This window comes from Cyanistes caeruleus, unplaced genomic scaffold (assembly GCF_971803275.1).
Source record: "Cyanistes caeruleus unplaced genomic scaffold, bCyaCae1.hap1.1 HAP1_SCAFFOLD_101, whole genome shotgun sequence".
In the NCBI taxonomy this organism is placed as follows: Eukaryota; Metazoa; Chordata; class Aves; order Passeriformes; family Paridae; genus Cyanistes; species Cyanistes caeruleus.
In genome coordinates, this window is record NW_028255903.1 from 21497 (window position 1) to 45776 (window position 24280).

Below are 24280 nucleotides of genomic sequence, written 5' to 3' on the forward strand. Positions count from 1 at the left end.
CAACTGCTGCACCTCTTCGGTCTCTGGTGCTGGGGCAGTTCCAGGGCCTTCTTCCTCGACCTCCTCCTCTTCCTCCTCCACCCAGGCCAGCTTGGGCACTCTTGGGGGTCGCTGCTCCCTATCTTCTTTCGGACTCTCCCATCCTTTCCATAGGAACAGCACCAGGGGATGGCATGGCATGGAATGGGATGGGGCCAAGCTGGCAACAGGCACTAGCCCTAAGGCCGAGCTCTGCAACTCACCCTCCTGTGGTGCCTGGAACTCCTGCACCTCTTCAGACTCCTGTGCCAGGACAGCTCCAGAGCCTTCTTCTTCCACCTCCTCAAGCCAGGCCAACTTGGGCACTCTTGGGGGTCGCTGCTCCATGGCAGTGACTGGATTTATGGCTGCTTGCAGGAGAGATGGCTTGGAAAAGCTCAGAGTCAGCAAGTCCTGCAGTCGTGCCTGGAAGGCACCTGCAAGACTCAAGTCCTGGCAAGATTGCAAGACAGCGAGTCCTGCACTTGGGTCTTGAGGGCTCCTGCCACAAGGACAGGAGGCTCCTCGACAGGGATTGTGGTCTGGTCTCAAGGGCAGAGACTGCAGGGATGGGCGACACGTCGGAAAAGCTCCGGGTCACCAAGTCCCACGGTCTGCCCTCAAGAGAACCTTAAGATGGAAGGCTCAGCAAGGCCACAGGTCAGCAAGACCTGTGGTCTGGCCTCGAGGTCACCTGTAGGAATAATCCTTCAGAAAAGCTCCAGGTCCGACACTAAGGAGTGCGCTGTGCGGGGGCTCCTCACAGCAGCGCTCTGGCGCGTCCTGACCCGTCGCGTGCACCGAGCACTGTGGCGTGGCCCTGTCACCGCCAGCTCCTATGGCAGCACGTGTCACAAAGGGCCCTTTGACATCTGCTCCCGTTGCCACCATCCCACGGTGACCGTGCTGCAGCGTGTCACAAAGGGCCCTTGCACACCCTGCCCTCCGCCCTGGGGCCGCCCCCATCCCCCCCCAAGTGGCCCAGCTTGGAAGGAATCCCTTGCCCAAAGTGTCTAAGACAGCCTGACGGGATCTTTAGGAACAGCTTGTTAGAAATGAAATGGAGGCAAATTTATCAATAAGAATTTTATTGAAAACTTTGTAAAATTTACTCATGCAAATGTCTCAGTTTTTGGAGACAGGTGTCTGCTAGGGAGGGCAGGAGCCTCCCTTGGAATGAAAAATGTAGACCCCCTCCCTCCGAATTATGATAATCTTGAAATCAAGGGGCTCTCAGGCAGAGATCTGGGGATAGGAATGACAGTTTTTTACTAATATTTATAACCAGGCAAACAAACAACAATAACTACAGCGTTAGCAAGAAAACAGAACCAGGGACCCCGTGACAGCTTTCTGGGCTGAGACGGGAAAGGATGGAGGAGAGGCTTTGTTTCACAAACCCCCTCGGGTTGGCAGTCAGTGCTGGTGCTCCTGCAGGGCTCTGAGGAACACTCAGCTGGAACAGCAGGGATGAGCTGATATCCCGGGCCAGTGGCTGAGGTGGATCAGCAGCTCCGTGGCGGTGGCTGGCACTGCCAAACGTCCCGGCAGGACAGGGGGTGCGAGGCCACCAATGAAGAGGGAAGAAGGAGAAGAAGCAGCAGCTCCATCTGGGTGATGGCGAAATTCCCTTCTCCCCACCACAACAGCTCTGCACCCAAAGTGTTCTTCTCAGAAGCTGAAGAAGCCACCAAACTGTCCCCACCCTCCCCTTTTCCTGCCCCCTTCCCCCCCTGGGCCCAGCCAAACTCTTTATCTTTCCTCAAGCACCCACCAGGTACCCGCAGTTAAGTTTTCCCTGCAAGTCATGAGTAAAAATTCCACAGGCAAGCCAGAACTAAATAGAAAATAAAGGACACCTAACCCCCAACACCTGTAAGTTGTATCTTGAGAGTCAGCCAGGATCTTTGTTTGCCAGAAACACCTCTGAAGTTTAATCAAGGCATTAGTCATCAAAATTATTTTGAAAATTTAAAGATCAAAGTAGCCAAAATACTCAATGTAACTAATTGCTGGGTATGTTCTCAGCTCAGGTTGGGAGGAATGGGGTTCCCTCGGAGGGCTCACCCTGTGGGGTGGCCAAAACTCTGTCAATGGGCTCTGACTCGTAACGGATCCAGTGCAGGGACACTGACAGAAAACTGTGCTGTGGAACACAGGAATGCAATTATCAGTTTTACAGGATTGACTGAGATTTCCCTTCATGAGATACCAAGCGCTGTTCTAGTTGGAGGCCACAATGTGAAAGGATTTCTGTGCTTTACCATCACAAGCTTACTCATTCTTTTTCCCTCACCCTCATTCACGGTAGGAACAATAATTCTGTTGTCCATGGAGCTGGCACCTTTTGAATTCCAGAATAATGTCCCCAAGGTCCTTTGCTGTTCAGCTTTACTGCGCTGTCTGTGGCTAACAAGGCTTGCTGGGGTCCTTTCCCCTTCGGCTGGAGAGGTGCCGGGTCCCAGTCCCTGAGGGACAGCCAGGCTCCTGTCTGGAATTGGTGTGGAAGTCCCTCAGGGTCACATCAGCCTTCACATGGAGCCCCGTGGATCTGAGCATTTTCCAAAGGGGCCGTTGGGGCAAACAGGGAGGTTTGGTCTGGCAGGGTCTGTAAAACAATATCCCATCCCATCGACTTGTTCTGGCAGAGAACACTTGGCTGCAGGGACATATTCCCATTGTTCCTGCTCAGGTCTCAGGATTCCAACAGAGTTGTCTTTGCCCAGAGCTGTTCCTTCAGCTGGCTTGGGAGGGCCATTTGGCCTCTGGACCCACAGTCTGGCTCCTTTATTAGGACTGCTGAGTCCAAACTCCTTTTATCCACAAATGGAGGCAATTTGAAGTGGATATCCTTTCTTCACAATTATTTTTCAAATTGCGATATCAATATTTCTTCTACCTTGTCATGGGGTTGAATAATCAAATCTTGTTCACTATTGTTTAACAGACTTACTTCAATTTCTCCTTGATAATCTGCATCAATTCCTCCTCCCATGACATGAACACTTTGCAAGGCCAAGCTCCAATGAGCAGTTATCAAACCAAAGTGTCCTGGAGGAATCTGAATTCTTATTCCTGTATTGTAAACTCTCATTTGCTTCTGATTTCTCCTAATGAATTCCAGTGCATGAAGGTCCAGCCCTGCAGCCTCTGGGCTGGCCCTGGCAGGGGCCATCACAGCCAGAACAATTTCCCAGGCAGTCCAAGTCTCACTGTCCATGGCTGTGTTTGCAAATTGGGTGCAGCCGTGCACACCCAGGGGTTTCCATTTCCCAGTGGGCCCATGGTTAAGGGCATGGAGCCCATCTGGGAGATGGGTTCTCCACCGGGACAGGTTCCCATCTCCTCGTTTTATCAGCTGCTCTTTGAACAGCCTCTTCAGCCATGGAACCAATCCTGCCATTTGTGGATAGTGTGTTACATGAAAAACCCAGCAGTTTTAATCACTGTATTTTTCACAGGAACAGACAAAGCATTCCACATCACAGCATCAGCAAGCCATATAAAAACAGCCAACTTCACCCCTTCCTCCTTTATTCTGTGTATACAATTCACAAAGTTTACCATTGACATTTGGGTCTTTGCTAGTCCTTTTTTGTAGGGTATTTAGTGTTACAGTGAGCAACCAAAGCTCACAGATTGGTATTGTCAACATTTTTTCACATTATCAATTTTTAATTTTGGATATAAATATATATTACTGATTATTATTATTATCATTATTATAATTATTACTATTATTATCATTATTATTATCATTATCATCATCATCATTGTTGTTTTTGTTGTTTCACTTGCACAAACAAACCTGAGCTCAAGACTAAAACCTGCTGTACCTTCACATGGGAACATTCCAAAAACAATTGTTCCTTCTCTTGGTGCTGTTTCCAATGTGCTGTTAACAAAATCCATCCTCATCTTCCCAAACCCACAAGTTCTTTTCCTTTTTCCACATGCAATTTTTGGCTGCATTCTAAGACTGATTTACTAAAATATGGATATGATCTAGTATCACTATCCAACTGAGACAAAGACTCTTGAACTGGTTTAGGGTTAAAAAGTGTATGATTATTAGCAGCGCTGGGCCGATGTGTCAGATCACCCCTTAATACACACGGCCCCGAATACAGGTGAATACAGGCTTTTTATTTCCAGAAATATGGAACACAAATGCATATTCATAACCCCGTTGCCACCCACACTCTGCTTCCTATGCTAATTAGGAAAAAAGCAATTAAGCATGCGTAGTTTGTTCCTTGAAATGGGTTGGTGGTCCTTTTATGAGGAGGGGTGAGAGAAGGGAGGGAAGCGATATGGCTCTTCCTCCTTCTGACCTTTCTACCTTTTCAATGCAAAGTGACAAATGGACCCTTGGCTGGGCTCCTAGTTTCATGTCTTCCAGGAGTTTCTGATTTGCAATTCTCTTCTGTTCTTCAAGTTCCTTACCAGATTCATTGCTTCTCATTATAAGCCCAGCTGAACAAGCATAGAGTTGACAGACAATTAGTTATTAGCCAATGATTAACCTCTAATTTTAGCAAAGCTTCTCTAGCTCCCTTTAATTTTAGCAAGGCCCATCTATTTATTTTGTTTAGATTTAGCAAGGCTTCTTTCTAATTAAGGCCTCGGCTTGTCTAAATTCTTAAATTCTTCAAAGTTTATGTCTCAGAGTTTTGACTGCTTTAAGGATCCAATGGAACCTCCATAGCCCCTGGCACCCCCAGAGTTCTGGCTGAGATGAAAAGATGAATGGGGAAATAAAGAAACACCTTCTGAAGCTGGTGATAGAAACTAAGATGCTGGCTCTTGCCACTGGCTTGGGCAAGAAGAAGGGCCAGACCCAGTGGGGATACTCAATTATCTCCCTTTGAACTGATGTTTAGAATTCCTTATCCTGGTAATCCTCAGCCTTGAGAATTACCTGGGGGTAGGGATAAAGGATATCTATTGGAAACAATATGTAGCCTGGATAGTGTCTCTTGTAAAAGCTCTTTGACAAGAAGCTCAGCTAGCACAGAGCCTGCCTTTAGACTTTGCTGTTCACAACATCCAGCCAGGAGATTGAGTCCTAGTGAAGGAGTAGAGAGAAACAGCAGCAGCAGCAGCAAAGTAGTGTAGACCTGTGCAAGTGTTGCTGAGCACAGAAACAGCCGTCAGGAGAGCTGAACACGGGTAGAGCCATCCCTCTCGAGTCAAGGTCTCTAAGGCCCCAGAAATTCAGACATCTCAGCTAGAGGAGAAGCTCGGCAGGCTGCCACTGATGCTCCACAAGAGGGGACTGGAGCAGTAGCCAGGCCATCAACATCAGGGGAAGCCCCGTGTGCCTCCCACAGCCTGGCTGCTGAAATAGTTTGTGTGGGCATCCCTTCTCTCAAATCTCCAGTCATTAGAGGCCAATCCTCACTGTCATTGTTTTCTTTATGTTAAAGCTCTTTCTGTGCCTTCACTCGCCTCTACAGGTCATGTAAAGAGAACATGAAAGTAAAAGTTAGGAAATTAAATTACACCATTAAAATGTTTGCCTTAAGAATCTTACCTTGATATTGTCAGCCACTTGAAGTTGAAGCCAAAAGTAGAAAAGTAGTTTTTAACCATAAGAGAAGAAGTAGCAAATCCTTTTACCTGAAAAATTGTGAAGTCTGTGGAAGGCCAGGAAGATCTGAAGACTGGCTGTGGGTGGCCAGCCCAGTCAAACCTAACCAGTGAGTTAAGTCAATAATAAACAAGATTTTCAGATGAAGAAGGAAGTCTATGGTGGCTTCATTCTTCTGAAAAAAAGCATTTGTTGTCTAAATAGAACAAGAAGCACATACGTGGGAAAAAGCATTTCTGACTAGACTTTAGGTTCAGAGTGTTAGACCCCCAACTTCCCTCCTTATAATTGTTTCAGATATCAAGGCAAATAGAATCAAATGTATGTTAAGTTCACTACCAGCAGCTAAGCAAGGTGTTCCTTCCATAATTACCAAAAAGATTTTGAAGGCTATAAAGCAGAGGGGAAAGAGAAGGTTTTTTGGAGCCCTTATTTTTAAGCTGCCCCCAAAACAATTCCATAAGCAGGACACGTGTTGTCCGTGACGATCAGTAGAAGTAGCAACACTGAAACAAAACTTAAATCCTTTGTAATAGGTTCTGGTCCAGATCCAACAAAACAGATTTAAATGGAACTGCAGGTAGAAGCCTCGTGTGAGAGCTTAGAAATGCAAACACTGTCAGCAGAAGAAGGGAGAGTGTGGCAAATTAAATGATAGCTAAAAGGTGGTGAAAGAAATTACAAAAGCAATAGGAAAGTTAACTCATGTATCAGTCCAAACATAGAAAGAATTGAGAATAAGACATGTTTTTGTGGTTATTTAGTAAACTGTGGGTTTAAGAAATGCTTTTCTTGTGCTGTAGCAACTCTTATCTTTTAGCATGCGTGATCCCTTGCTTAATACAATTTCTGCAACATTTGATAAAGAGGATGCAGGTAGTAGCCATAGCTACTAATCCAGGAATAGCTACAAAAGGACAGAAATTGATGTCACTACAAATAATTGCAAAACAAAAAAAAAAAAAATCGAGGAAAAGGAAATAAAGTCAATGATAACTAAAGTTTGTACAGACAATTAGTAAGAAATTTTTTTAAAAAAGAGAGGTTGAGAGGAATGAGAGATTTGTCTTTAGAAACAAGTTGTGGGTCTGCTAGTAAATAAAACTAGCACTGAGAGATAAAAGAAACAATGGGAAGGATTCCTCTGATTGATGAATGGAAAAAAGATATTTGCCTTTACAAACAAACTGTAAGTTTGCTGATAAATGAAATTTGATATTGAAAGATGAAAGAAACAATGGGGGAAAACCATAAATTCCAAAAGAATTAAAAATGAAGAAGGAGGGTTATACATTAGAGGGGAATCTTAGGTATCAGGCACTCTGGGGAGTCTGGACCTCTCAAGTACCTCAGCCAATGGGGAAAGAGACAGGGACGTGGCTGGGAAATTCGGATAAAAAGGAGGCTGTGTCCTCCAAAAATTTGAGAGACCCCAGGAGAATGGCCCATGGCCTCTCCCTTTATTCAAATCAAGTAAAAGGACTCCTCTGTCTCCTTTTTAGACATGCACCTCTGGTGTTTGTAGATGAATTTTCCTGACAAGGCCAACAACAGACTGAAATGGAAAAATCAGCATCAGAAACGTGTGAGATGGAAAACTTTTGGCTGTTTGAGATAAAAAATGCGGACTAAAAATCTCTATGGCAAAGAACAACCTTTCTCACAAGGGTTACTGCAGAAAAAGTGATGCAGGTGTTGGAATGACAGCCAGTGCCCTCAGCAAAGACAATTCCCTGTCCTGTGGGCTCCATAAACCACACGTGAACGTGGCACTCATCCTGATTAATCCCAAAGCACTTCTCTGCAAGAAGCACTAGAGAAGTGCATGGGGCAAGAGTTCTGCAAGTGCCAGGTTCTCGTGCAGCAGAAAAGTTGTAAAATCGGAAAGATTCTAGCAACCACAAAAAATCCATCATTTATGGCTTGTAAATATTCCAGTGAATCTCAGTTACTTCTGGGTAAAATCAAACACCAAGTAGGTTTCATAACAAAATCCCAGTTTGTCTGTTCCTGTTTGTGGCAGAGGATGAGGTTACAAGCTGGCCAGCTGAAGAAGCCAAGGAGGATCTCCACTTCCCTGTCATATTTTCCTACTGACACAGGAATGAAGACCAAGAATTTGGCTCATTGGAGGGGTAAAACCAGAGGATGGGTGAGGGTTTACATCCTAAGACTTCCTTTGCTAGAGTACAAACAGTTTAGCTGTGTGTGGATCTCCTTGCTAAACCTCTTTGTTTCCAAACTCCATTCCTCCATGGCAGAACTGAACAAGCTCCGTATGTCAGAGCTTCAAGTTCCAAGCTGTGTGCTGAGTTAATTGTAATGGATCCATTAGCAGTGCGTGGGGTTGCTGCCATGAGGAGCTCAGGTGGCTTCTTGAGATGAAAATCAATGTGCCCTTTGTCCCAGCTCCATGTGTCCTGGGACAGCCCTGGCTCCACGGGAGCACACGGAGTGTTCTCGTGCCATTTCTAAATGAAAATTGAACCTCCTCAAGAAGCCAGGCCAAAGTCACCAGACAGCAGTCACAAAAAGGAATTTAGGCACTTTGCTGGGTGTTGATCTAACAGCTACCACCTTCCCAAAGTCCAGGCTCCACTAAACAAGGCTCTTTCCTCTGTCAGCAGCCTTGCACTTGGTTGTGTTTGATACACGTACAGAAGAAGAAAAAGCCACTTGCACTGTGGAAACATGAGCTGCAGCTGTGCAGTAAGTTGTGCTCAGTAGCTGACCAGCTGATTTAATTCTGAGTGGGTATTAGACAGAACATACTACAATAAAATTTCACAGGACAGCTATCAAGTATCCAAAAAATGCAGTATTATGTTATTTTCTACCTCCAGTATTGCCAGCACACAGCTTAAGGAAGAAAGGTATTTACCAACCAGCACAAAAGAAAAAAATAAAAATGAAAAAAGGATTTTTAAGGATATCACAGCAATGGCCACCAGGCATTTTCCAGCTTTGCAGGCTATCAGTTCAAAGTCAATCTAAACAAGCCAGCATATGTCTAGCAAGAAAGAAATCACAGTTCATGTGTGCTCCTAAACCCAAGCTTTGCAATATCAAACATGGATGGTATCATTTTCCAGCTCTCAATAGAAGTGTCATAATTTATATATAAACAAAACCTCATGCATAGAAATAGATTAGTAAGGTAGGTAGGTGGGTAGGTAGGTAGATAGATAGATAGATAGATAGATAGATAGATAGACAGATAGATATTGAAAGAAAAATACACTGACAATGCAGAAAGAGATATTTGAATGCACTTGCCTGTATAACTTTGTACAGAAAGGGATGGGGAAGTGAGAGGTTATTCTTTTCCACACATGGAAAACCCTCTTTTTTCCAGTAGAATCAGCTTCCTCCCTCAGTGACCACCAGGCTCCCTGAAGACCCCACCAAGAAGGCCCTGTGATCCCCATGGCCTGTGCATGCAGCACTTCAAGAAAGCAATGCCTGCCTCTTAATATTACAGGGGTGTTCAAGAGATTTATTCCCAGCCATGGTGACAAGATGAAGAAACTGAAGTCAGTTACTGCAAAAGGCCTGAACCAGCAGCACCACAAATCACAGCCAAAAGTAGCAGGTCCCACACGGTGTCCCACAATCATGGCCCAAGCGGCCGCAGATCCTCCTTCAACCCCGGCTGCATTGCAGTCCCACTGAGCACCAAGAAGAAAAGGGCCTTTGTGAGAGCAAGCAAACTTAACCCTCTGCCAGGACACAAATTCAGAGGGCAAAAAATTGAAAAACCCCACAGCATCAGCCACACTTCCCAATGAGAAGGGTTGGAACTCTCTGCCCCTCCACACTTCCCCAGCAGGTTTACAAAGGGAACTGAGATCTAAGCTGTGCCCTCCAAACCAACAGAGCCATCCTCCCTTCAGGGTGAGAAGCCATGGCCTCAGTTCCAGCCCCGGGTGCCTCCTGTGCCCCAGAGAATGGCTGTGGCTGTAAATGTGTGTTTGGCCGCAGCACAGGGCCAGGGTGAAGCTCGGCAGCCTCATCAGAGCCCACGGCCACGGCCCTTCCCTGCCGGGGCCCTCACCTGGCCCGGCCCGGCCCGGCCCGAGCAGCCCGGACTGGCCTCAAGGGATGGGCTCTGCCTGCCCGCTGTGCCCACAGGCCGGGCCCAAGGGCTCGCAAGAGGCTTCCTCCCAGCTCTGCAAAACCTCAGCCAAGAGTGTCCCCTTTGCTGTGCTGAGAAGAGGAAAAAACCCTCTCAATTTCACCCCACTGCACACCTCATGGGGGATCCCTGCACACCTTAGCAGAGAGCCCAAATTAGCTCTGGGTGCCTCATGAGGTGCAGGCCCAGGTGATGCCACTGAAGGAAATGTGCCCTCACAGCCCAGGGACGCTCAGCATGGGCTCCCCCAGCCCCTCGTGGCCCCACCACTGGTCATGGCAGCCCCTGCCTGGCTCCTGCCTGTCCACACTTTGGACACCCCCGGCTACTCCAGGACATGGAGCTCAGCAGGGGCTGGTGCCATGTGGGCTTTGCTGGTGGTACCATCCAGACACTGAGGTGAAAGCTCCATCTCTTTATTGGAACAAAAACCATGGGCCAAGCCCTGCTCAGGTGGACAGGGGCTGCCCAATTTCAGTCCTGGCCAGGTACCAGGGCCAGGAGGCTCAGGGGCAGAGGCTCTCACTTTGCAGGTGTGGGTCTTGGGACGCCCTCAAGACAGGGATGGAGCCACAGCAGAGCAGAGGGAGACAGAGGTGAAGAGTGGGGATGAGAGGTCAGCTTCTCGGTGATTAAAGTCTTTGGCTGCTGTTCTGAAGGTGCAGAGGTGCTCCTGTGGAGAGAGGAGGTGGCTGAGGCCCCCAGCTGCCGCTGGCACGCAGGGACCCTCCTGCACAGCAGGGCCCAGAGCGGCCAAGGCTCCCCAGCACGGCTGGAGCTGCTGGCACAGCTTGGCCCAGCTGGACAGCTGCCCCTCAAGGCCCCGGCGAGCAGGGGATGGCTCTGGGCAGGGTCCCTGGCCAGGAGCGGGCCCCAGAGCGCCTCTGCCTTTCAAGGGCAATCTCGTCCCCGCTCTTTCTCCTGCCCACCTTGCTTTGCCTCTGCCCGCTGCTCCTGGGGCTGCTCTTGGCCAGGCAGCCTCAGTGGCAGCCAGCACTGGCTGCAGCCCCAGCGGGCTCCCCAGGACAAAGCCCAGCAATTAAGAGGCCAATTAAAGGCCTGGGCAGCAGCAGAACTCTTGGCAGAGTTATTTGGGCAACTAAGGACTAGTCACAAGTGCACAGCAGCGTCACTGGGAGTGCTTCCTGACTGCTTGAGGCCGAGATCAGCAAAACACTCACCGTTTTCTCTTCCAGCAATACCAGATTCCAGCATAGCACATCAGCAGGAAAAGTGCTCCACCAGCCACAGTGGCCATTAACTTAGTCAAACCATGTGTTCCCTGGTAGAAAACTCTTCTCATGCTCTCCCAGATCTTCTGAGCATGTCTTGTGGTGCCGGCTGCATCTGTGGGAGCAATGGGCAGCGTGAGCCTGTGCTGTGCTCCACTGCTGAGCTGGCAGCACGCTGGATACGGCCAGGACGTTCTCTGTTTCCCCCAGAGCTGGGGCCTGCAGGCACCTTGCCACCCCTTGGCACAAGACTGCTCAAGCCCTTGAGCTTGCATGGCACAATTTCTCTGTGCTGTGCTGGTCTTGTCCAGGCAATACTTTGCAAAAACATGGATAAGGATCAGGAAAATGCCCAGGCTTTTGAAGCTGCTCCACGGCCCTCCATCCTCCAAACAGCCCCTACACCTGATCTACCCTGAGACCGGGAAATTGCAGGGGATCTCAGGGTGTGCATGGCCTGTGCTGCTGTTTGGGCTCCCTGTCAGCTGATGCTAAATGCCTTCCTGCAGAGGCTGGGGAGAAGCTGCAGCCAGGCCAGGCTGGGAAAAAGCCTTGCAGGCCAGGAAAGCAGCAGTGGAGCAGTGAGGCTGCCATGGATCCCTTCCCGCTGTGCTGGGCATGGCGTGTCCAGATGTGCAGAGAAAGCCCCCGGCTGCTGAGTCTCAGGAGAAGGCTGAGGGACATGGACCCACCACGGCATCTCTCCAGATCACTCAGGATTATGTCCAGATGTTTGAATTCCTCCATTGGTCTCCCAGAAGGAAAGGCTTTGACCTACCCTCATCATCTTCCTCATTATCAGGCTCAGTAACTGATATGGACTGGGAATCCAGATCATCTTCATCATCAAGTTCATCTGCAAAGAAAGGCAGGGCAGAACAGCTCCCGTGACACTGCTGAAAATTCTCCTTCAGGCTGGAGTGGCAGTGAGTGCACCTGGGTGACTGGTGCCCTCCAAGGCACTCCCTCATCTCTGCCTTGCACTCCGGAGCAGGAGCAGGGGGACCACGTGCCTGCAGTGGGCCCACACTGGGATGGAAAGAGCCCCTTGCATGGCAGTCAGGAGAGGAAGGACTCCCTGGAGCTGCCAGCAGCTCTGAACTGAGCCCCAGGCAGGGCCAGGGCTTGGCAGCAGCAGTGGGAGCAGCTCAGGCTCCCTGGGGCTGGCAAAGGAGCCACACAAGGCACAGCCCTGGGGCACAGCCCTGGGCCTGGCCCCTTCCCTCTCTGCTCCTCTCCGTGGCTGCACAGAGCACATGGAAGGAGACACTGGCATTGCACACGGGAAGAAAATTGACAGCTAAATGCTCCTTCCTCCCACTGACAGCAATGCTGTGGGATCACTCAGGGCTCCAGAAGGGAGCAGGGCGACATTTCCAGAATCCATCAACCTTCAGACTCTTAAGGGAAATGGAACGTGAGAGTGCTCTTGCCACATTGACACTGATTATTCTGTGTGGAAAGGGACATAGAGAACTTGCCTCCAGCGTCTGGCAAGGTCTTCAAACCACCATTAACCAGCACTTTCAGATAATCCATGTCATGGTCCCAATCTAGAAGGCAGCACACATCAGAACCATTCCATGGTGTGCTGAGATCCCCTTCTGCCTTAGGGAACTGGGCACTGCAAGGGGTTTGGGTAAGGCTGTGGGAGCCAGATGTCAATGGACATGGCCAAAGCTGCAGAGGGGCCTGGGGAGCTCTGGGCTGGCTCTGGTTACTCTCAATACCCTTTCCATGCTCTGTGCAACATCCCTGAAGGGCAGGCACAGCCAAGCAGCAGAGATGGCAGCTCAAGCCTCAGCAGGGCTCAGGCCCAGAGGCACAGCAATTACCTCCTGTGACTGTGCCTGGCATGGCCTCCCTTCCTGCAGCAGAGGCTGCCCATGGGCCACTGCTTCCTCCGGGAAACGCCGCCTTCAGCAGAGCTTTTTGATCGTTCTCTGGAGAAAGGAAAAGGCACAGGTGGATCAGATGGAACTGAGAGTAAAAGGTCTTAAAATCTTAGAAAATCTGGGGACTTAGAAAGTTGGGTTTGGAAAGACGTGGGACAAGAAGGCCCTGGGAAATGTTAGGCCTTGTGCTTGCTAAAGATCATGTGAAACTGCACCTGTGTAATCAATATATGATAAATGACACAATTGTTAGATGTGATTAGATATAATTATTGTTTAAAGAACATGAGGAACAATGTTAGGAAGCTGGGGGGGATCACGAGAAATCCATGCTTGGGCAAAAACAATGCATACAATAGAACAATGTAAGTTTAATTGTTAATATCTAAGTTGTATAACGATAGAGTATAAAACATGTTCAGCTCAAAAGCAAGATGGGTCAGATTTGGGTCTGTGTACCCCTGACACCCAGAGCTCTTCAATGAAGCACCTTCATATAATCATTCTGTGATGATGTGTGTTCCTGAGCACTAATTTCATCAGATTTTACTGGAATTTTGTGGATTTCTCTTGAATTTTGTGGACTTTTGTGGACATTGTGTGGGATATTTCCAGAATTTGGTAGAGTTTTGAGAAGATTTAGGGAATTTTGTGGGATTTTTTTCTGGAATTTTGAGGGGCTTTTCAAAAATTTTTTGGGGTATTGAGGAGATTTATGGAATTTTGTGGGATTTTTCTGGAATTTTGAGGGGCTTTTCAGGAGTTTTGTGGGATATTGAAGAGATTTTTTGGGATGTTTCTGGAAATTTGTGGGATTTTTGTAAGATTTTGAGGAGACTGGAAGAATTTTGAAGGATTTTTCTTAGATTTTGAGGGAATTGGTGGAGATTTTGTGGCATGTTTCTGGAATTTGGCAGGGTTTTGAGAAGATTTAGGGAATTTTGTGGGATTTTTCATGAATTTTGTGGACATTTGTGGACATTTTGTGGGATGTTGCTGGAATTTTGAAGGGTTTTGAGAAGATTTAGGGATATTTTTTTATTCTTCTGTAATTTTTGGGATTTTGCTGGAATGTTGTGGAATTTTATGGAATGTTTTAGAATTTTCTGGAATTTTGTGGGATTTTGAAAAGAGTTGAAGAATTTTGAGGTATTTTTCTTAGATTTTGTGTTAATTTGTAAAGATTTTGTGGGATGTTTCCTGACTTTCGTGAAGTTTTGAGAAAATTTAAAAAATTTTTGGGGATTTTTCTGGTATTGTGTGGGGCTTTTTTTGAATTTTGTGGAAATTTGTGGACACTTTGTGGGATGTTTGTGGAATTTTGTGGGATATTGAGAAGATTTAGGGAATTTTGTGGCATTTTCCTGGAATTTTGAGGATTTCTCTTGAATTTTGTGGGATTTGGAAGAGACTTAAAGAATTTTGAGGAATTTTTCTTAGATTTTGTGGAAATTGGTAGAGATTTTGTAAGATGTTGCAGGAATTTGGTTGGGTTTTGAGAAGATTTAGGGAATTTTGTGGGATTTTTCTGGAATTTTGTGGAAATTTGTGGACATTTTGTTGGATGTTTCTGAAATTTTGTGGGATATTCAGGTGATTTATTGAATTTTTTTGGATTATATTGGAATTTTGTGGAATTTATCTGGAATTTTGTGGGATATTGAGGAGATTTTGTGGGATGTTTCTGGAATTTTATGGGATTTTTGTGTGATTTTTGTGGATTTTGAAGAGACTTGAAGAATTTTGAGGAATTTTTCTTAGATTTTGTGGGAATTAGAGATTTTGTTGGATGTTTCAGAAATTTGGTAGGGTTTTGAGAAGCCTTCAGGAGTTTTGTGGGATTTTTCTTGAATTTTGCAGAAATTTGTGGGATGTTTCTGGTATTTTGTGGGATATTTGTTGTCTTTTAAGCAAGGCAGACACCCTGGTTCCAGGAACAGCACGGTGGCCAGCATCTTTGGCCACTCGGTCCATTACCCACGACACCAATGTGATGGATGGCAGAATGGCGTTTATTGCTGGAGAATTTGACATTTTATAACCGAGGGTCACTATGTCAGTCCCATCTGCTTTCATCACAGCCAGGTGCTGTTGGCCAATTGCAGGGAGCATTACCATGCTCTGTGGAGGAGGGGGGGTTACTATCTTTCCGTTACATCCCGATATCTTCCGAGCGCTGGGCCTTAGCTTCCACACAACATCCCACAAAATATCCACAAATGTCCACCAAATTCAAGAAAAATCCCACAAAATTCACTAAATCTCCTCAATATCCCACAAAGTTCCGGAAACATACCACAAAATTCAACAGAAATTCTACAAAATTCAAAAAACATCATACAAAATTCTGGAAAAGCCCCACAAAATTCCAGAAAAATCCAACAAAAATCCCTAAATCCCCTCAAAACCCAACCAAACTCCTGCAACATCTCACGAAATCTCCACCAATTCCCACAAAATCTAAGAAAAATCCCACAAAATTCTTCAAGTCTCCTCTAAATGCCACAAAATTCTAGAGAAACTCCACAAAATTCCAGGAAAATTCCACAAATTTCCAAGAAAATGTCACAATATTCCTTAAACCTTCTCAAAATTCTTTCAAATTCATGAAACATCCGACAAAATCTCCAATTCCCACAAAATCTAAGAAATATTCCGCAAAATTCCACAGAAATTCCACAAAATTGCAGAAGAATCCCACAGAATTCCTTAAATCTTCGCAAAACATTACCAAATTCCAGAGACATCCCATAAAATGTCCACAAATGTCCACAAACTTCAAGAAAAATCCCACAAAATTCCATAAATCTACTCAATATCCAACAAAATTTCAGAAACATCCCACAAAATCTCCACAAATTTCCACAAAATTCAAGAAAAATTCCACAAAATTCAAGAAAAGCCCCACAGAATTCCAGAAAAATGCCACAAAATTCCCTAAATTTTCTCAAAACCCTTCCAAATTCCAGAAATGTCCAACAAAATCTCTAATTCATATAAAATTCAAAAGAAATAAAAATAAACTTTTGAAAATCCTACAAAATTCCACAAAAATCTCACAAAAATCCCTAAATCTCCTAAAGACCCAACCAAATTCCTGCAACATCTCACAAAATATCCACAAATTTTCACAAAATCTAATAAAAATCCCTCAAAATTCTTCAAGTATCCTCCAAATATGAAAAAATTCAAGAGAAAATTCCTCAAAATTCTACAACAATCCCACAAAATTCCCTAAATCTTCTCAAAACCCAACAAATTCCAGAAACATCCCACAAAATATCCACAAATTTCCACAAAATTCAAGAAAAATGCCACAAAATTCTTGAAAAGCCCCACAAAATTCCCGAAAAATTGCCTCAAAATTCCCTAAATCTCCTCAATATCACACAAAATTCCAGAAACCTCCCACAAAATCAGTACAAATTTCCACAAAATTCAAGAAAAATCACACAAAATTCCCTAAATATCCTCAAAACCAAACCAAATTCTAGAATCCTCCCACAAAATCTCCATAAAATCTAAGGAAAGTCCCTCAAAAGTCATTAAAAGCCCCACAAAATTCCAAAAAAAATCCCACAAAATCTCCTAAATCTTCTCAAAACCCTACCAAATTTCAGAGACATCCCATAATATCTAAACCAACTCCCATAAAATCTAAGAAAAATCCTTCAAAATTGTTCCACTCTTTTCAAAATCCCTCAAAATTCTTGAAAAGCCTCACAAAATCTCCAGAAAAATCCCACAAAATTCCCTAAATCTTCTCAAAACCTGACCAAATTCCAGAAACATCCCACAAAATCTCTACAAATTTCCACAAAATCTAAGAAAAATCCCTCAATATTCTTCAAGTCTTCTCAAAATCCCACACAAAATCCCCCGAAATTTCAGAGACATCCCACTGAATTCTTAAAATTTTCTCAAAATATCAAAAAATTCCAGACAAATCCCACAAAATTCACTAAATCTTCTCAAAATCCCACAAAATTCCAGAAACACCCACAAAATTCTGAAAACCCCTCAAAATCTCACAAATTTCTTGAAAAAACCCATAGAATTCCCTAAATCTTTTCGAATACCTGTCAAATTTTAGAAACATCTCACAAAATCTCCATCAATTCCTACAAAATTCCAGAAAAATCCCTCAAAATTCTTCAAGTTTCCTCAAAATCCCACAAATCTTAGAAAAATCTCACAAAATTCCGTAAATATCACACAAAATCTACTCAATATCCCACAAAATTCCAGAAACATCAAACAAAATTCCAGAAACATCTCACAAAATCTCCAATTCTTTCAAAATGTAAGAAAAATCTCTTAAAAATCTTCAAATTTCCTCAAAATCCTACAAAATTTCAGAAAATTTCACAAAATTCCAAAAAATCCCACAAAATTCCAGAAGCATCACAGAAAATTCTTTAAATTTTCTCAAAGTCCCACAAATCTCCAGAATAATCCCACAAAATTCCTGAAATCTTCTCAAAACCCTACCAAATTCTAGAAGCATCCCACAAAAGCCCAACAAATTTCCACAAAATCTAAGAAAAATCTCATAAAATTCTTCAAGTCTCCTCCAAATCCCACAAAATTCCAGAAAATCCCACAAAATTCCAGTAAAATCTGATGAAATTGTTGGCATTCAGGAACACAGATGATTTTTCCCCATGGCTGCTGTGGGGAGTGTGGCCATTATCTGAGCACAAAGCTGCAAGCTGCTATCTTTCCCTGCCTTTAGTGGCAGCCTGTGGTGAAACTGAGCAGCGGCACAAAGTGCAGGCCAGGCAGGGAGCGGCCTGGCCCGGCAGCCCCGCTGTGCAAGGCCCAGCCAAGCCTCTGAGAAGGGGCTCCTGGCACTTGCCAGTCTCCATCCTCCCCGGGAAGCGCAGAGCTGCGGCCAGCCCCGCTCCCCTCCTGTGGCCTTGGCTGGCCTGGGGGGAAGGAGGCTGAAGCTGAGCCCTGCTACCTCTTCAAAAGGCGCAAAGCAAAGAGAGCCAAGAGAAATTGCCGGCCTTAGGGCTTCAAGTGCTGTTCCCAGCTTGATGGCACTTTGCAATGGGCAAAACTGCTGGCACTTCTCAGCAATGGCCTCTTATGGGCCAGGAGAAAAACTCCTCTCAGCCTCCAGCAGCTTCAACTTCCTTAGGTGCTTCTCTTTGTTTTCTGAAGTGTCAGTCCATCAGACGTGGCATTTTGGGAAAATGTAGGAAATTTTGTGGGATTTTGGTGGAATTTTGTGGATTTTTTCTGGAATTTTGTGGGATTTTGATGAGATTTAGGTAATTTTGTAGAATTTTTCTGGAATTCTAGAGGATTTTGAGGAGATTTCAATAATTTTGTGGGATTATTCTGGAATTTTCTGGAATTTTGAGGAGGTGTATGGCATTTTGTAGAAGTTTTGTGGAATTTTGTGGGATCCATCTGGAATTTTGCAGGATTTTGGGGAGATTTAAATAATTTTGTGGGATTTTGAAGAGGTTTAGGGAATTTTGTAAGATTTTTGTGGAATCTTATGGGATTTTGAGGAAATGTATGGAATTTTGGGAATTTTTCTAGATTTTTGTGGAAATTTTCTAGATTTTTGTGGAAATTTTGAGGATATTTAAATGATTTTGTGGGATTTTTGTGGAATTTTGCGGAATTTCTCTGGAATTATTTTGGATTTTGATGGAATTTTGTGGATTTTTTCTGGAATTTTGTGGGATATTGAGAAAATGTAAAGTATTTTGTGGGATTTTTTCTGGATTTTTGTAGATTTTATGAAAATTTGAAGAATTCTGTGGCATTTTTGTAGAATTATGTGGGATTTTTGTGGAATGCTTGGGATTTTGGTGTCATTTTATCAGATTTTGCTGCAATTTTGTAAAATTTTTCTTGAATTCTGTGGGATTTTTGAGTAATTCTGTCAGATTTTACTGCAATTTTGTGGATTTTTTTGTGGAATTTTGAACAATTTTTGTGGAATTTTGTCGGAATTTGAAGAGACTTAAGGAATTCTGTGAGATTTTCCTGGATTTTTGTGGACTTTTGTGGGATTTTTGTGGAATTTTTCTGGAATTTTGTGGAATTTTGAGAAAATTTCAATATTTTTGTGGAATTCTTTTGGAATCTTGTAGGGTTTTTTTGAATTTTATGCAATTTTGAGAAAATTTAGGGAATTTCCAGGCAATTTGGGAAACCGTGAGATTTTTCTGAAATTTTGTAAGGATTTTGAGGAGATTTAGGGAATTTCATGGAATTTTTTCTGGAATTTTGTGGGATTTTTGTAAAGGTTTGGGGAACTTAGTGGGATTTTTGTGGGATTTTTTCTGGAACTTTGAAGGATTTTTCTTGAATTTTGTGGATTTTTTCTTGAATTTTGTGGGTTATTTCTGGCCGTCTGTGGAAACGAGGAGATTTTGTGGTATAGTTCTGGAATTTGCTGGGATTTTGAGTAGATCTAGGGAATTTTGTGGAGTTTTTCTGGAATTTTGCGGTAATTTGAGGTACGTTAGAGAATTTAGTTAAGTTTTTGTGTAGAATTTTGTGGATTATTTGTGGAATTTTTTGAAAGTTTTCAGGAATTTTGTGAGTTCTCTGAAACTTTGTGGGTTATTTCTGGCCATCTGTGGAAACTGGAGGAGATTTTGTGGTATAGTTTTGTGGAATTTGGTAAATTTTGAGTAGATTTAGGGAATTTTGTGGGATTTTTTCTGGATTTTTGTAGATTTTATGAAAATTTGAAGAATTCTGTGGCATTTTTGTAGAATTACGTGGGATTTTGTGGAATTCTTGGGATTTTTGTGTCATTTTATCAGATTTTACTGCAAATTTGTGGAATTTTTCTTGAATTCTGTGAGATTTTTGTGTAATTTTATCAGATTTTACTGGAGTTTTGTGGATTTTTTTCTAAAATTTTGAACATTTTTTGTGCAATTTTGTAGAATTTTGAAGAGACTTAAGGAATTCTGTGACATTTTCCTGGATTTTTGTGGACTTTTGTGGGATTTTTGCAGAATTTTTCTGGAATTTTGTGGAATTTTGAGAAAATTGAAATATTTTTGTGGAATTCTATTGGAATTTTGTAGGGTTTTTTTTAATTTTATGCAATTTTGAGAAAATGTAGGGAATTTTGAGGCGATTTGGGAAATTGTGAGATTTTTCTGAAATTTTGTGGGATTTTGTAAAGATTTGGGGAATTTAGTAAGATTTTTGTGGGATTTTTCTGGAACTTTGAAGGATTTTTCTGCAATTTGGTGGATTTTTTTCTGGAATTTTGTGGGTTATTTCTGGCCATCTGTGGAAACTGGAGGAGATTTTGTGGTATAGTTCTGGAATTTGCTGGGATTTTGAGTAGATCTAGAGAATTTTGTGGAGCTTTTCTGGAATTTTGCGGGAATATGAGGTAATTTAGAGAATTTAGTTAAGGTTTTTTGTAGAATTTTGTGGATTATTTGTGGAATTTTTTGAACGTTTTCAGGAATTTTGTGGAATTTTCTGAAATTTTGTGGGATTTTGAGGAGATTTCAAGAATTTTGAGGGATTTTTGTTGGATGTTGTGGGAAATTGAGGAGATTTAGGGAATTTTGTTGGTTTTTTGTGGAATTTTGTGCATTTTTTCTAGAATTTTATGGGATTTAAAGAAAAATTAAAGAATTATGAGATTTTTCATTAATTTTTATGGAATTCTGGAATTTTGTGGATTTTTTTCTGCAATTTCATGGATTTTTTCTGCAATTTGTGGGATTTTAACAAAATTTAGAGAATTTTGTGGGATTTTTGTAGGAATTTTGTCAGATTTTACTGGAATTTTGTGGGATTTTTTTATTAATGGAGAAGACAATGAATATTTTGCCAAACCTCCTTTCAAACAACAAAACTTGGGGCAGCACGACAGAAAAGAAGAAAAGAAAATCTTCCCCAGTTAGAACAGAGCCAGAGTCCCACCATTTTCCCCTCCACTTTCATTTCTTTTCTACATTTAGAGGCAAACCTTCCATCTCCAAAAGCTTCCATCTCTCACTTCCTGATGCCGTTTGCCACCCGTTAGCCTCGACCCCCACGGATCTGAGTGCTGTCCATGTGGGGCTGGGGATGCTCAGCCTGGAAAGAGAAGGGGCTGGGGAGGCCTCCCTGCAGCTCTAGGAAAGATGGGCACAGAGAGGAGAAGGCTTTCAACTGCAGAAGTGAGATTGAAGTTGGATCTAATGCAGCTGCTCTTTTCCACTCAGGCTGCTGGGCCACTGGCCCAGGCTGGGCACAGAGGCTGGGGATGCTCCATCCTTGGCAACATCCAAGGCCAGCTGGGAGCAGGGCTCTGAGCAACCTGTTCTGGGGGAAGATTGCTCAGCTTGGAACAAGATGGTCTTTAGGGTCCCTTCCAAGCCCAAGCACCCAGGGATTCCATCATTCTAGCATCTCCCTTGTCCACTTCAGCCTGGGCCTGGGCTCCTGGCACTGATGTCACAGTGCACGCTCCAGCTAGAACTTCCAGCATCCAGCAACGGCCACAACACAACCCTTGGCTCCTTGTGTCAGCACGCTCTTCACCCTGCTCCAGGCCTACCCCTGTCACCTTGTTGTCACCTGCTCCCTCATACCCCCAGCAGTCCCAAAAGCTCCCCGTTGAGTGCATTTTGCTCTCCATCCCTGCAGGATGTCTGCATTTGCTCCAAAGAAGGTATGGTACTATTCCACGGAGGTGGACACCCCGCAGCTGCCTGGCTGGGCTGGAGCTCTGTGGGATAGTGTGGGAAAGGGACCCCACTGGGAGATTTTGCTACCTCTGCAGGCTGTCACAGACACAGAGGAGGAGATGGAGATGGATGTGAAAGAGATGGAGGAAGAGATGGAAGTGGATTCACAGATTGATACAGAAGAGGACATGGAAGTGGATGGACAGGAGACGGGAGAGGAAGAAATGGAGGTGGACATGGAAGAGCACATTGAGGAGATGGATATTGATATGGAAGACGAGGAGGAGGACATGGTGTTGGGATGAAGACCCATGCCAGCAGCAGAACAGGCAGGTGCTCCCCACAGGCAGAGTGGGTCCCCTGCTGCCACGCTGGGGCTGGGCTGGGCACTCCCTGCTCAGGGACACGCTAGCCCATGCACTGGATTCTGCTGGCCATCCCTGGCCTGGCCTGGGCTTGCTTTGGGCCACACAAGCCCTGTTCCAGTGCCTGGGCCACAGCCCCCAGCCCCAGCCAGCCTCACTTCTGGCAGCAGAGTCCCACTGTGCCAGTGTCCCAGCCTGGCAGCACATGGAACACCCCTCCATGCCTGACTGCACTGACCGTGCTACTTGTTTTTCTTCCAGGACTGAGGCACATCCCGGACACAGATGCCACCCTGCTGTATATACGTTTTACAGTTGTTGTGTTCTGATAGACGTTTTGGAGTTTGCTGTAGTGTTCTGTAAATACGTTTCATGTAGTTTTGTTAGATATGTTCTTAGGCAAATAGGTTCTATAGTTCATTGTTGTTGGTTTTGTTACCAAGGCTTGGATGTCCCTGCAGGAGCTGGCACAGCCACCCCAGGAGTGGGCTCCCTGTGCACAGGGGGTCCCACTGACAGAGCTCACCCTCTCCTTGCAGTTTCTCTGCACACACTTGGTAGCTGGAGGGGCAAATCCCAGTGGGCCCTGACCCATGGCATCCCACATGGGAGCAGGGCTCAGCCTCATCCATGGCTCTTCCCTGGCTAGCCCCAGGGCTAAGGAGGCTGCACTGGGCTGCAGGCAGCCTGCTTCCTGGGCACCCTGAGCGGCTGGAGCCAGCCTGGAGGGAGCCTCAGCACAGGGGCCTCTGGCCCACATGCACCAAGATTTCCTTTGGAAACCCCCTCTCTCACCACACTCTGCTACAAGCACAACATCAATTGTTCCTCCTAGTTAAAGGGGAGACCTTAATTGGCACAAATTTGTCCCTTGGACTTTCTAGCCCAGCAAATGTCAGCACTTGTAATCCCTGTTCTGCACTCCCTGCTCGGGCACCAAAACATTGGAACCTGCCAGAACATCTTGAATTAGCACCAACCTGCAGAGAGCTACAGGGGGAGAACAACCCCCAACCACACAGGGACATTGATGGGCTGGGGCAGAGCTGAAACTAAAGTATTTTAATGCCAAGAGACAGGATTTTTTATTGCTGAATTCATTCTCCCAGGACAAGAATGAAAGCTTTGTCTCCTCACCTGCCACACGTCTATTGCCAAGGTTTGCTTCTGAGTTATGACTGATTTTCACTAATCTGTTCAGAACTCTGATGCTCTTCCTGCCCTAGGTGCAGAGATGATATTTCAGCTATTTCAGAGCCAGGTGAGCTCAGCACAGCTTGTGCAACACGCAGAATTTCCAGACCCACAGATTCAGGCCATGCAAACTGATACTTTTTCATCTCTGTGCAAAGATCACTGCAAGGATGTCAGTGATGTACCACACACTGCTCAGAGCTGTCCCTTCTATCCAGCTCTCCCCAGTCACTTCACACACTTCACTCCAAGCACTTTCTGATAGAGTTCAGTAGCACATGGGATTTCATCCTGGCTTTTCTTCCTTTTCTCCTGAGCTGTCTCCAGACACAGTGTGTGGGCACTGCAGCAGCATGAACGTGGCACCTCCCTGACACTGAGATTCATGTCACAACTTTTCATCCAAAGCAGCAAAGAAATGATTCCCACTGGCTCCCACACGGCTCCCTGGCAACTTTGTGCTGCTGCAGCTCCAGCACCAGCCCTGGTGCACAGCAATTTCAGGAGGAGACACACCAAAGGAATCAGCCATTCTCAGAAAAGAAACATCTGTTTGCATGGCCCAAATCCCCACAGCACTGCAGACTGTGCTGACCCTGCACACTCTGCATTTGCACTTCAGCCTCTGTGCCTCACTTTTCCTCTCACTAAAGTCCCCCCAGTTTCCCTCATGCTCACATTCCCAAGAGAATTCAAAGCAGCATTAGGAGCAGGGAGTGATGATGGGAGCTGTCCCAAGGCTCAACAAAATTTCTCAGGCCTGACAATTCTAGCCAAGGACAGAGGAAAAACCTGCATGGAAGAGGTGTGAAATCAAAGCAGTCATCAAATTTAGGTAGAATGAGAGAAGCTGAAGAGGTTTTCAGTGTTTGCAACAAGATTAGCAGCTCCAGGCACAGGAGGGATGGGACATTTTCCCCACTGTAACAACTCTGGGATGCAAATTGCATCTCAAATCCCTCTCCCCAGCTCTGGGACTTGTTCAGCCACCAACTTGGTGCTGAATTTTTCAAGCAAAGTGGAAGCTGGTCAGAGAGGTGGCTTGCAAATCCAAATCACAGAGGACAGCTTGGAAGCAGCAGCCAGAGCCAAGAGAGGCAGAGCCTGGTCCTGGGGTGCAGCACAGCCACACAACACATGCCTGAAACTCTGAGAAATGAAAGAATTTGCCACAGG

The 24280-nt window shown here is 45.0% G+C and overlaps 1 long non-coding RNA gene across 1 annotated transcript; it reads right to left on the reverse strand.

The window, feature by feature from the left end:
• Positions 1-10771: 10771 nt before the first annotated feature.
• LOC147646317 (uncharacterized) lies at positions 10772-13020 on the reverse strand. The gene is made up of 3 exons (XR_015281899.1): positions 12814-13020; positions 11757-11834; positions 10772-11093 (listed from the first exon to the last, which is right to left on the reverse strand). It is a non-coding gene; the product is annotated as an uncharacterized LOC147646317 (long non-coding RNA).
• Between the last annotated feature and the right edge of the window lie 11260 nt (positions 13021-24280).